This window comes from Caretta caretta, chromosome 1 (genome assembly GCF_965140235.1).
Source record: "Caretta caretta isolate rCarCar2 chromosome 1, rCarCar1.hap1, whole genome shotgun sequence".
Classification (NCBI taxonomy): Eukaryota; Metazoa; Chordata; order Testudines; family Cheloniidae; genus Caretta; species Caretta caretta.
The window spans coordinates 341,806,331-341,818,107 of NC_134206.1; the positions used below are offsets into that span (position 1 = coordinate 341,806,331).

General features: G+C 41.1%; 1 protein-coding gene across 2 annotated transcripts in view; it reads right to left on the bottom strand.

The window, feature by feature from the left end:
- The window catches only part of CELF2 (CUGBP Elav-like family member 2), a 689,599-nt gene extending 678,689 nt beyond the window's left edge, over positions 1 to 10,910 (bottom strand). For both annotated transcript variants that reach the window (XM_048836624.2, XM_048836623.2), the window contains exon 1: positions 10,592 to 10,910. The gene's annotated coding sequence lies outside the window, so the exon portion shown is untranslated. The remainder of the gene's footprint in view (positions 1 to 10,591) is intronic.
- Between the last annotated feature and the right edge of the window lie 867 nt (positions 10,911 to 11,777).

Consider the following 11,777-nt stretch of genomic DNA (forward strand, 5'->3'; position numbering starts at 1 on the left):
ACATGGATTCACCAAGGGCAAGTCATGCCTGACTAACCTGATTGCCTTCTATGATGAGATAACTGGCTCTGTGGATATAGGGAATGCGGTGGACATGATATACCTTGACTTTAGCAAAGCTTTTGATACGGTCTCCCACAGTATTTTTGCCACAAGTTAAAGAAGTGTGTATTGGATGAATGGATTATAAGGTGGACAGAAAGCTGGCTAGATCATTGGGCTCAATGGATAGTGATCAATGACTCAATGTCTAGATGGCAGCTGCTATCAATCGGAGTGCCCCAAGGGTAGGTCCTGGGGCTGGTTTTGTTCAACATCTTTGTTAATTATCTGGATGATGGGATGGATTGCACCCTCAGCAAGTTCTCAGATGTCACTAAGCTCGGGGGAGAGGTAGATATGCTGGATACGTCCAGAGTGACCTAGAGAAATTGGAGGATCGGGCCAAAAGACATCTGATGATGTTCAACAAGGACAAGTGCAGAGTCCTGCACTTAGAATAGAAGAATCCCATGCACTGCTACAGGGTGGGGACCAACTGGCTAAGTGGCAGTTCTGCAGAAAAGAATTACAGTGGAGGAGAAGCTGGATATGAGTCAACAGTGTGCCCTTCTTTCCAAGAAGGCTAACTTCATATTGGGCTCCATTAGTAAGAGTGTTGACAGCAGATCAAGGGAAGTGATTATTCCCCTCTATTCAGCACTGGTGAGGCCACACCTGGAGTACTGTGTCCAGTTTTGGGCCCCCCACTACAGAAAGGATGTGGACAAATTGGAGAGAGTCCAGCAGAGGGCAATGAAAATTATTAGGGGTCTGGGGTACATGGCTTACGAGGAGAGGCTGAAGGAACTGGGCTTGTTTAGTCTGCAGAAGAAAAGAGTGAGGAGGGATTTGATAGCAGCCTTCAACTACCTGAAGGGGGAGTCCACAGAGGTTGGAGCTAAGCTGCTCTCAGCAGTGGCAGATGACAGAACAAGGAGAAAAGGTCTCAAGTTGCAGCTGGGGAGGTCTAAATTGGATATTAGGAAACACTATTTCCCTAGGAGGGTGGTGAAGCACTGGAATGGGTTACCTAGGGAGGTGGTGGAATCTCCTTCCTTAGAGGTTTTTAAGGTCAGGCTTGACAAAACCCTGGCTGGGATGATTTAGTTGGGGATTGGTCCTGCTTTGAGCAGGGGGTTGGCCCAGATGACCTCCTGAGGTCTCTTCCGAGCCTTATCTTCTATGATTCCATGATTATTTCTCACATGTCCCTGGGAGATAGATAAGTAGGCATTCTCATTCACATTTTACAGAGGGGGAAACGGAGGTAGAAAGGGTAAGTGTGTTATCCAAGTACACAGAAGGACTCAGTGTGAGAGCCTGGATCCTAGCTCCCAGCCTTCTGCTCAATAGACCATGCTTGACTATAAATTAGAAGTCAGTGAATCAATCATTTTTTAAAAATTCTGATGAGCTCCCAGGCTTGAGTCCCACAGATAAAATATGAATTGTGTGAAAATTATTTGCTTTCATCAATTTTAAATTTGCTGACTTTCAATGCCATTGAATGTCCCCCATTCTTGTATTATGAGAAACACATGTATAAACGGAAATATAGACCAAATAAGCCATTAGTAGCCATTACCAGGGTTGCAAAAGAAAAGGAGTACTTGTGGCACCTTAGAGACTAACCAATTTATTTGAGCATAAGCTTTCGTGAGCTACAGACTAACACGGCTGTTACTCTATTACCAGGGTTGTTACCATACAGATGGATGATGGGCTACAGTAGCTAACCTCACAGATTTTTTTCCATCTCTACTTCCTACGATTCTGTGAAACCAGAAGTGTTGAGAGAGAGACTTACAAGAGGTTTTTAGTACTTTGAGGTTTGTACCTGGTTGGATGTATAGTGAGAATAGCCTCTGTATTTTCACTGTTGTGCCGAGACAAACTCAGGAAGTACAGAAAAAAAGCATGTTATCCCACCATTAAAAAAATCAGAAAGTTTGGTTCAAGTTTGGGATAGTGTTCAGGTGATCTTTATGTATGAGAGAGATCTATTGCCTTACCTCGTCCATCACCTTGCCAATGAAGGATATGAGCAGTACTGAATATTTGCCTGAATAAACGTCTCAAGCAATGGCTTCTATGACTTCCTAAGGGAAGACATTTTATGGGTTAATACACCAGAAGCCTGCAGAAATTATGATGTTATCCAAAGAAAAGGGGAGATAGCAATGTCAAAATATTTCCTACTTTCTAGGAAACAGATTTATTAGGGCCACTTGCCTGCAAAATTGGGATTTTCTGATATAGAGACAATGTCCGGGTCACTCATTAGATCTGAGAGAATCACTAAAATACTATCAATCTGAGATATTTTTCTGGCCCTGATCCTGATCCCTAAGTCACATTTACTAGTGCCTCACTCCACAAGACTACTTGTGGAATAAAGTGCCACTTTATGTGAGTAAAGGATGTGGTGGACTCTCCACCATTTGAAGTCTTTAAATGAAGACTGGATGTCTTTCTAAAATATATGTTCCAGCTTGGCCATAAGTTATAGACTTCATGCAGGAATTACTGGGTGAAATTCTATGGTGTGTGTTATGCAGAAAGTCAGACTAAACTATCGTAATAGTCCCTTAAAATCTATTAATCTGGCCCTCAGTGAATACTATTCAGCCAAGTCTAATATTAACCAGCCATTCAAATATAAAACCTAGTCCAGATCCTCAGCTGATGATCACTAAGCTCAATAAAGCAATGCTGATTTACAGCAGCTGAAGATCTGGCCACTCCTAGGGCCCGAGTCCAACCCACAGTGAAGTGGGGTTGGGCCCTTAGGTAAGGCTCCCATTGATTTGAATGAGACTTGGATCATGCCCCCATGTAACCAAGCTGGAATGCACACTAATAATACATACTTACCATTTGACTAATTGTTGTTGGACATGGGGTAATAACTCATTTTTAGACACATTTACTGCTTGGTTTAATACATTGTGTGTCTGTGTTTTTATTCACTTGCTAATAGAGATCTCCACTGATCCTTTAAGCACCAGCCTATGTTTGCAGCTCACTGCCCTGGCCCTAGCTCTGAAGGATATAACTTCACTGGTGTCACATGAATGATGAATATGGGCACAATAGGCCAAATTCTTTCAGGCGCTGCACATAAGTGCCTGTCAGGAAAATTGTGACCAGCTGGAGGAGTGTGAGGTAGAACTTGGCCACCTCTATTTTGGCTCCCCGCAAAAATTCACGGAAAGGCCATTTCTCAGGTCCTCCATTGTAGGAGCTGCAGAAGGGCATTCTGGAACTGGATGTGGGGCTTGAGGACCGTATAGGCTGCCTGTTCATGAGCTACATTCTCTGATCCAGCTATAGGCATAATGCACAGGTCTAATGCAGCTCATACACACTCCTGGCAGGAATAAACCTCACGGTGAGCAGCGCATTCAGCTGCTGTTGGCCAGAATAGGAATTAGTGCTACTGTTGCAGAGTATGAGCATATCAGCTTTGGGGGCAGTTCTAGGATTTGGCCTTATGCCTGGACATCATTACTATCATGCACCTACTCTGAACAGAACCACACTGACCGAAGTCTGCACTGAAAAGATTACACACTCACAAACACCAGTATTTTCAATTTGGCCCTCATACTTCTGACAGCATGAAACTTGAGGATACACCAGGTGCAGTGTGATGGGAACAGAAAAACCTCCAGATCACCACAAGGGTAAGTTTCAAGAAAGCAGGATAGTCCAGAAGATCACAGCCCCAATTCAGCAAGGCACATAAGCACATGCTTCACTTTAAGCAAGTTTTCTAACTAAGGATGCATTGTGTGTTTTGCTGACTAGGGATGCAGTTATGTACTTTTGATTACAAACAGAAATATTTTCATATTTGCATTGGGATCATTATATTGATTTTCTTAAAATCACATTCCAACCAGAAGTGGGACTGATCAGAGAAGTGCAGCACCAGATCCTAACTTCCCCAGAATTTATGGGGGTGGTGGAATCCTTGGATTTTTTGGCCCCAGTCTAGGAAAGTACATGCTTAATTTTACATATGTGAGTAATTCTTCTGATGTTAAAGTTAAAGTTTTAAGCATGGATATGAGCGTTTTGCTGAAATTGGGGCTTACAGAATTATAAGCCAGCCACAAAACCTGGACATAGGTCCAAACTTCACCAAAATTTATGGCTGCTCAGGGCTTATGTTTGGGACATCTCTGAATTCTACCAGTTATTTTGCTTAACAGAGGACATGGAATGAGAAGCTATGGATCCAGCAAAACACTTACATGCTTGTTTAACTTTAAGCATGTGTGTACTCCCATTCATTCCAATGGGACTATTCACGTGCTATAATGTTAAGCATATGACTATCCTGCCATCTAGTTCTGCTTTGCTGGATCACAGCCTGTGCAATTATTGCTGCTTTTTACTAGAATGACACCACAGCCCATTGAAATCAGCTGAATGGCTCCTATTGATCTGGATCAAGCCCTAAGTCAGGACTTAAATCAGAGGGAGGAAAAGTTATGTTGTCACTGTGTCTAAGCTTTGATAGCTTGATTAGGTTCCTGAACTTTGGACAGTTGGTCCAATCCTAATATCACTGAAGCCAGTAGAGTTTTGTCAATGACTTCAATGGAAGCAGCACCCAGTAGAATCCAGTACAATTTGTGGCATAAAAACACAACAGTAGAATAGAACATTTATTGCATGAGTATACACCTATAGAATAGCCCACATTTGAAAGTTGTGTGTTGCATGCAGCATGTGGAATAATATATGTATTTCTTTAGAATGCCATGCATGATTATTTTTTTAAATCTGCAGACTAGCAAATGTCTCTAAATGCTTCACATTTGTCTCACCTGCAGTTACAACAAGGCTATGCACAATAGCGTTAACATCTGGCATCTGATCTGGAATGGCCATTCTTCTGGGGTGAGAAGAGGCAGAATATGTTCATTGTTCATTCATTCGTGAGCACTAGTTAAGTAAGGCTGTCAGCTGTGTCCAATTATGGGTAAGAATTTTATAGAGCACTCTTCCCTCTAAAGCTAAGCCGATACAACCAAACCCCATTTTGCAGGCATTCTTACATTCTTCTTAGCCGTATATAAAATCCCTGAGCTAAGAGATGGCAGGTGCAATGTATTTCCACAGCTCCATTAACAAATACAATTTTGTGGCAACGTGAATCTGCCAGTGAAGCAGTGCGTTTTTGTAATCTCTATGGTTAAAAAATGCCATGTAGGACTTTGCTTGTGAATGTGTGATGCCAGTTAGTACAGTAGTGTGATAGAAGAGATAACATTAAAATAGACTTATTGGAAAAGTCAGCAGATTTTAAAGTCTGGGATGTTTTTCTCTGCATGTGCAGTACCATGGAGGGTGCTGAAGAAAAACTTTGAGGCAGAAATAAACGCTTGTTTCACACAAGCCATGACTCTTCTGAAGTGACTGCAAAGAATTTAGGTGAGAATCAGTAGTTTGGTTTACACAAAAACATCACCATTGGACTTACCCTTACCCTGCCATCTATTTCTGGTGTAAGACATGTAAGGGTAAAGTCCTTTGGAAAACTTTTGTTCCTTCACATTTTTTTTTTCCAATCACAGTTCACTTAAAAATTCAGTGAGTGGGACTGGTTCCCACTCATCCACTGCACATGGAGGGGATCTCAAGTATGAACTCTTCCTCTGTGTATGTAAAACATCTGGTCTACACTTCAAGGTTATACTTTTCAGAGTGGTAGCCGTGTTAGTCTGTATCAGCAAAAACAACGAGGAGTCCTTGTGGCACCTTGGAGACTAACAAATTTATTTGTGCATAAGCTTTCGTGGGCTAGAACACACTTCATCAGATGCATGGAGTGGAAAATTCAGTAGCAGGTATATATATACATAGTATATTAAAAGATGGGAGTTGCCTTACCAAGTTGGGGGGGAGGGGGTCAGTCTAACAAGACAATTCAATTAACAGTAGAATACCAAGGGAGGAAAAATCACTTTTGTAGTGGTAATGAGAGTGGCCCATTTCAAACAGTTGACAAGAAGGTGTAAGTAACAGTAGGGGGAAATTACTATGGGGAAATTAGTTTTTGTAATGACTCATCCACTCCCAGTCTTTATTCAGGCCTAATTTGATGGTGTCCAGTTTGCAAATTAATTCCAGTTCTGCAATTTCACGTTGGAGTCTGTTTTTGAAGATTTTTGGTGAAGAATTGCCACTTTTAAGTCTGTTATTGAGTAACCAGGGAGATTGAAGTGTTCTCCTACTGCTTTTTGAATGTTATAATTCCTGATGTCAGGTTATACTGCTATAGCTACGTTGGGTAAGGGTGTGAATTTTTTACTGATATAGCTATGCCAGCAAAAGCCCTAGTGTGGACAAGTAAACGGTACTTATACCAGTAGAACTTATGCTGGTTCCCTGAACAACCATAAGTACAGTTTTACTGATATACCTGCATCTAAACCAGGAGATTTCTGCTGGTTTAGCGACACCACTATGCCTATACTGGGTCAACTCTCCTAGTATGAACAAGGCCTGATGCTGTCCCCCTGAGTGAATTGTCAGCAGCAGGAATTACATCTGGATGAGCTTCTACTGCCTGAGCTAAAAGACCTAGCTCCATTAGCCAAGGCTGTAGGAGGCTCATGAACCTCTCTATATGGCTCAGCCACTGCTAGAGAGGGACTGAGAGCCAAGGGGGTGTGGGTTACTCACCGAGCTCTGTGTTGCTGCCCCCTACCAAAGAATGCTCCACCGTCCATGGTCTGCATAGGTGGAGAGATTGTGACTTGGAAGGCCATGGGGAAGAATGTGTGGGCAGGACACACTGTGTTCTCCACCTTCTAGTTCTGTGAAGATCTAGGATCTTCCTTAGAGGCCCCTCTTGAGTTTTTGGGGACCACTACCACTAGGGACAGGGGAAGAGAAGGCATGGCAAAAATGGGACCAGAGGCAATATAGAGGCCCTGAACTCCCACAAATCCATAGGCATCCAGCAGGTTGGGGGCAGGTCCTCAATACTTCCAAGCCAAAGCATACAAGGATTATGAGCCAGGTCCCCAAAAAGTCATCAGAATGGAACAAAACTCACTGCTACCAGCAGGCCATCAATGCTAGAGATACTGGAATGATTCCAAACCAGCAAGCACTTAAGCCCATACATAGGCTTAAGTGCTTTGCCAGATCAGATCCCAAGTGAAGTCACGGACATATATACAGAGAGCTGCAAAACTGGCCAGACAGAATCCTACATCAATTTAGTTCATGGTGAATTTGGGATTTGGCTACAAAGTAGGCCTGATTCTAAATTTCTTGAGCACCTCTAACTTCCACTGATTTCACTGGGAGTTGGAGGTGTGGGAAGAATGCAGGATTAAGCTTGTTTTTTCCTGAAAGCTAATTGATAATTAGCCTGTTTGATAACATCACTGTGAGCTGTCCTTTATATTTTATTAATGAGGGGAAAGTATAATACTTCCTGGCATCTAAATGAGCAGGATTATGGACTGATTACTGGTATGGATGACTGGGCTCTATAGTGAAACCTATAATTTTACAATTTTACAATTTTTATTAAAGCTCTAGTGATGATAACAGTTCTTCACATAGAACAGCAATGTTTCTCTTCTACAGTCTTAACAATTGTAGCCTCACAGATTTGCTTTTTCATAGCCTGGTGTTTTCTTATTTCGATGTTATTGATAGGAAGGACTATGGCTTATGTTAGGCAAGAGGTCAAACTAGACTATCGCAAAGGTCCTTTAACACTTAGGAATCTGTGAAATTTTTTTTTTATAGAGATCAGTTTTAATTCAACTAGATATTTCCTAAAGCTGTATGGGTTTGTATAGGGAAGTATTAAAATAATTTGCAGCATTATACAATTTGTTTTATTTAGATGACCACATTTAAAGAGAAAGTTCATGTTTTCATCAAGAACTTTTTTTAAAAAAGTACAGTGATCTGGATCATTTTTAGAGATTATGGCCCAAACTCTGCCGTGCTCTGTTCCTGTGTTGGACAAGGAAGAAGATAGTGTAGACCCTTGATGGTTCTGTGCCACCTGGAGAATCCATCTATAATAGGGGTATGTTATGAAGATCGTTTAATCGCCTTTACACCACTGGAACAGTGTAAAGGAACTATTTTATCAGACAGAATCGGGGCCTATAACTGTATAGTGTAATGTCAACAGACTACAATTTACTCATATTATCTCAGATATGCTTCTAATTGTAAGTTTATATTCGGTGAACACAAATTTATTTTCATAGCAAGAATATTGAATTCAATACTTTTCTCCTCTAATGGATGGGGAGTTATGATTACAGGGGACAAAGGGAGACTTTTGGGAGCCCTTGTAGACCTTAGCACTTTGGGGACAGGGCTATTGGATGCAGAAATAAGACACAGGAGCGATAGCGATCTAATTTCATACAAAATAGCACAATTCTCCACACGAATGGTGTAAATTTTCTACAGCAAAATATTCTAAAGGAAGAAAGTTTTAAAGTGTGATTGAAATACACACAGTAACAAAGTGTCTGTGGTAGAATTGCTAACACCAACCAATGCACCTTAACCCTATCACCTGCACAAGTAAAATTCCTTAGACCACAAAGTAATGTAAATTAGCATACGGCACAGCCACCATCACCTCTTCTCCTCCTCTAACCAGGTTTTCTAAAGAGACTTAGTGCTTAACTTCTCTGATCACTGCTTAGCCTGACTTGGTCTCCAGATTCTTTGGTTATAATGCAGACTTGGCAAAGTAGATTAAAAACTGGGGAGCTCTGATGTATCACTATGGAGCTGATTCATTTCAAAGCAAATAATGGATGGCTCCAGTACTTTATTGATTAAGGTTGTGGTTTTCAAAGGAGCCCAACAGAGTTAGGGGCTTAAATCTCATTGAAGTTCAATGGGATTTGGGAGCCTAACTCCCTTTTACTCCTCTGAAATCCTCAGCCTATGTAAACATAAGAAAGTATTCTTCCAGGTTGCCAAGCTCAATTCTGTAAATATTTAGTCACGTGAGTAATTCTGACTCATTCAGTTAGCCCCATTGACTTCAGTGGGGTTACTCATGTGAATAAGAGTTGGCAGGGTCAGGCCCTAAGGGCATACACAGCTAATATATATCATTATTAATAATATTAATTTGAAAATGAAACAACCACTTGATCAAGTTTAGGTGGGTGTAGGCCACTTTGTGGGGGAGGGGCAGTTTGCTCATCATCCCCTGTTCGAGACGGTACCGAAACCAAGTGGCAATGCAACTGGGTGCACTGGTGTGCAGCGCCGCTCAGATTTGGCCCACCTGCCCCTCAGTCATGACAAAATTTGAGTGAGTGGCATTGCGTCCATAAACCTGAGTGTTGCCGTGACCCCATGCAGCAGGTCACAATGCCTGGAGCGGGGACCTGGGCCCAGGCCCAGCCCCAGGGGACAAGAGTTGTCCCTGTGGGGCAAGTGCTGTGCGGGCTCATTCTCCAATCCCACCCTGGGCCTCTCCTCCTGGTAGTTTTTTTGGAAGGGGGCCTCAGTTTCAGATTTTGTACTGCCTCCCCCGCCCCCACCAAAAAAACCTCTGTGAGGCAGTGTTAAACAGCCTTCTGTAAGACAGTCCACAAGCTCAGCTTCCTTATTGACTTTAGTAGGGGTTGCAGGTACTCAGAACTTGGCAGGATCAGGCTCTGAAAGTCATACAAAAATGTGATATGACAAGCGAGTGATCTGACTTTTTTTTTAATGCTTCTTATGTTCAGTGCTCGATAAGGTCAGAAAGACATTAGAAAGCAGGAGTATTTGAAGGTGCACAACACAAATCTAATAATTGTCATTGACACATTCTGCAACTCTCGACAGAATCAAACTCATTCTTTAACAAAGGCAACATAGGCATTCTGTGTAAAAGTTTTTAGCTTCACTAATAGCAACTACTGCTAAGAAATGACAGCTGAACTTTCCCCCTCCCCTCACGTAACAGATGACCAACCTAATGCCTAGAAAGAACTTTCCATAGCACTTAATAACCTATCCCATATATTCTGACCCCAGTAAAACCAAGCTGAAGAATATATATATATCTATATATATATATTCAGAAAGTTTCACTGTGGCACTTCCTGTCTGCCTAGTAAACAGCTGAACAGCCAGACTGATACCCAAGCCTTATAAGAATCCCCCTTAATATCAGTGCTTCAGGCAATTAAAAAACCCCAAACAACTCAAGTATTCTTTCTGACAGGAGTGTGGAATGGTGACCAAAAAACAACCTAGTCCCCATTATCATAGTGCAACAGTCACAGCACTGCTTCTGAGAATTGACTATTTGCCCAGCAGAGAGAAAGCTTCATGAAGACAGGCACGAATACGGTTATTACCCATTTTAAGTAATACGATAAGGTCAGATATCAAGCAATTACACCTTTTCATTACATTCTAACTCCCCACAGCAGGGGGACCTCACTTATGACTGCATTAGATATACAAAAGCTTTCAGCTCCGAAAAAGGAAAAGAAAAGACAGGGAAAGGGGAAAAAAAAATTAAAATTTGTCTCACCAGCACGTTGCAGCACCAACTCGCTTGAAGGAATGTTGCCTTTACAGGTTTCTCTTTTAATTATCCTGGAAGCAGAAAGGAGGGGAAAAAAAACAGAAGAAGCAGGGTTGTTAAATTAACGTGTGCTAGAATCTTTTCAGTTTGTCGCAGAGTAGAAAAAATAATAATAATAAAAAAAAAAACCAAAGGAGAAAAAAAAAAAAAGAAGGCTCAGTGATTTAAATTTGCTGTCAGTTCAGGCTGCATCATTCTGTCCCGCCCCTCTTCCCACTGGGTTCTGCTACCTGCAGGGCTGCAACTGACAGCTAATGTGCAAACAAAAAAAAACGGCAAAAAGCATGCTGGGACCATGCTGTCTGCGTCTCTCTCCACTCCTGATGGCTAAAAATCAGGAGTTGAAAAGGTTGTTTGTTGTTGTTTTTTTGCTGGTGGAGGGAGGGTTGGATATGGTTTTTTGCATGACATTTATTTTCATTTTAACTGATACAACACAGCACACTACAGAAACTGCTGTTCAATCAGTTGATTTTTCCCCATCAATTTAAAAATGTATCAGACCTGATTGATTTTAATAGCATATTCTGTGAAGAAACACAAATGCATACACATAGTATAAGAGTGTGGGTGTGTATACACACACACACACGTGTGTATGTATTTTCTATCTTTCTATCTTTCACAGACAGTCGTTTGGATGCAAAGTAAACAAGAATAATTAATGTATATAAAACTTTCAACATAACAGTGAGAACTCCTCTTTGGCACAAAGAAATGTTCCCTATTTTGTTTGTTGTCTGTTTTCTAATCATTTTAAATGTTTTTAAAATCCTCATGTGTGACAATGAAAAATAACAGAAATTGAAAGCATAACAAGAAAATGGCACAATGCATATGTACAATGGACAAATGTAACAATGTATGTGGATAAAAAGCTAATATTTATTTAACTGGCTGTATAAAATCCACTTATCAAGGTCTCTATGTTAGTAAGTATTAGAAAACATGCACAAAATCATACTACCAGAACACACACCCACCCACCCCGCACAAAGTGTATATCACTGAAATCTGGTTCCTACCTAATTATAAAGTAAAATTAAAAGAATGATGAAATGATGCTTTTCCTTAATACTTTAATACTAATTTCTTGGATCATGCTACAGTAAATATGTCAAATTTGTATTCA